The sequence below is a fragment of the Polypterus senegalus genome, chromosome 10 (genome assembly GCF_016835505.1).
Source record: "Polypterus senegalus isolate Bchr_013 chromosome 10, ASM1683550v1, whole genome shotgun sequence".
NCBI lineage: Eukaryota > Metazoa > Chordata > Cladistia > Polypteriformes > Polypteridae > Polypterus > Polypterus senegalus.
In genome coordinates, this window is record NC_053163.1 from 4435783 (window position 1) to 4438160 (window position 2378).

The window sequence follows — 2378 nt, forward strand, 5'->3', positions numbered from 1 at the left end:
GTGTATTGACTCACCTACGTGCCTGCATCCGGAGTGCCCATGTACTGTGCTTACGGCGGCACCTCAAAACCACCAGTAACTGCAGAATGACATCCACCAGGACCAGCAGACTGACGACAGTCCAGTTGAACCACTGACTCTGCAGCCATCCGGACCGAGTCATGGCTGTGAGAAGGAGAAGGCAATGCAGTTAACAGCAAGCACGGTCACCACCAAGCCCCCAAAAAGTCAAATTAGAACACTGCATTAAATCCCCCATCTCCCCAGAAAAGGATCCAACTCCACTTTTGAGCCCTCAGTTTGAACTTCTCAGTAAAAAAATACTGACATCAATTTTAAAGTCTCAGATAGCGACCCCCTGTGGTCAGATCTGAGTATTTCAGTCAGATTTCAAATCAAAGTCAGGTTAGCTGATTGCAGTACATTTGAAAACTGAGACTAAACGTCTGGGTCAGGTTTGTTTCAGAAGATCTCTAAGGCGTAACCCCTCCTCGTGGTCATATTTGGTTTCTGGATTAGAAGGCCTGCACACACCATGGGGATCAGATCTGAATTTTGCAAGTATGAACTTCTGCATGGTCAGATCTGAACTGTGCAGCAAAACCACCCAAGAGATTCAGATTTGAACATTGTATTTCAGCCATCCAGGAGTAAGATTTTTAATACCGAACTTCAAGGTAAAATTAGATCTTTGCAGAAGATTTGACCTCTGAGTTTGTACATAACGTTTTTCATTTAAACCAAAAAGTTCTATTTTGGTCTCATCCGTCCACAAAACATTCTTCCAATAGCCTTCTGGTTTGTCCACGTGATCTTTAGCAAACTGCAGCTATGTTTTTTTTTGGAGAGCAGTGGCTTTCTCCTTGCAACCCTGCCATGCACAGCATTGTTGTTCAGTGTTCTGCTGATGGTGGACTCATGAACATTAGCCAATGTGAGAGAGGCCTTCAGTTGCTTAGAAGTTACCCTGGAGTCCTTTGTGACCTCGCTGACTATTACACGTGTGCCTCGCTCTTGGAGTGATCTTTGTTGGTCGACCACACCTGGGGAGGGTAACAATGGTCTTGAATTTCCTCCATATGTACACAATCTGTCTGACTGTGGATTGGTGGAGTCCAAACTCTTCAGAGATGGTTTGGTAACCTTTTCAGGCCTGATGAGCATCAACAACTCTTTTTGTGAGGTCCTCAGAAATCTCCTTTGTTTGTGCCATGATACACGTCCACAAACGTGTTGTGAAGAGCAGACTTTGATAGATTCTGTTCTTTAAATAACACAGGGTGCCCACTCACACCTGACTGGCATCCCATTGACTAGAATTTCACCTTCAGACTAACTGATCATCCGTGAGGTTCACATACTTCTGCCACTCACAGATATGTAATATTCGATCATTTTCCTCAATAAATAAATGACCAAGTATACAAACCGGATTCCAAAAAAGTTGGGACACTAAACAAATTGTGAATAAAAACTGAATGCAATGATGTGGAGATGGCAAATGTCAATATTTTATTTGTAATAGAACGTAGATGACAGATCAAACGTTTAATCCGAGTAAATGTATCATTTTAAAGGAAAAATATGTTGATTCAAAATTTCACGGTGTCAACAAATCCCAAAAAAGTTGGGACAAGTAGCAATAAGAGGCTGGAAAAAGTAAATTTGAGCATAACGAAGAGCTGGAAGACCAATTAACACTAATTAGGTCAATTGGCAACATGATTGGGTATAAAAAGAGCTTCTCAGAGTGGCAGTGTCTCTCAGAAGCCAAGATGGGTAGAGGATCACCAATTCCCACAATGTTGCAGAAAGATAGTGGAGCAATATCAGAAAGGTGTTACCCAGCGAAAAATTGCAAAGACTTTGCATCTATCATCATCAACTGTGCATAACATCATCCGAAGATTCAGAGAATCTGGAACAATCTCTGTGCGTAAGGGTCAAGGCCGTAAAACCATACTGGATGCCCGTGATCTCCGGCCCTTAAACGACACTGCACCACAAACAGGAATGCTACTGTAAAGGAAATCACAGAATGGGCTCAGGAATACTTCCAGAAACCATTGTCAGTGAACACAATCCACCGTGCCATCCGCCGTTGCCAGCTGAAACTCTACAGTGCAAAGAAGAAGCCATTTCTAAGCAAGATCCACAAGCTCAGGCGTTGTCACTGGGCCAGGGATCATTTAAAATGGAGTGTGGCAAAATGGAAGACTGTTCTGTGGTCAGACGAGTCACGATTCAAAGTTCTTTTTGGAAATCTGGGACGCCATGTCATCCGGACCAAAGAGGACAAGGACAACCCAAGTTGTTATCAACGCTCAGTTCAGAAGCCTGCATCTCTGATGGTATGGGGTTGCATGAGTGCGTGTGGC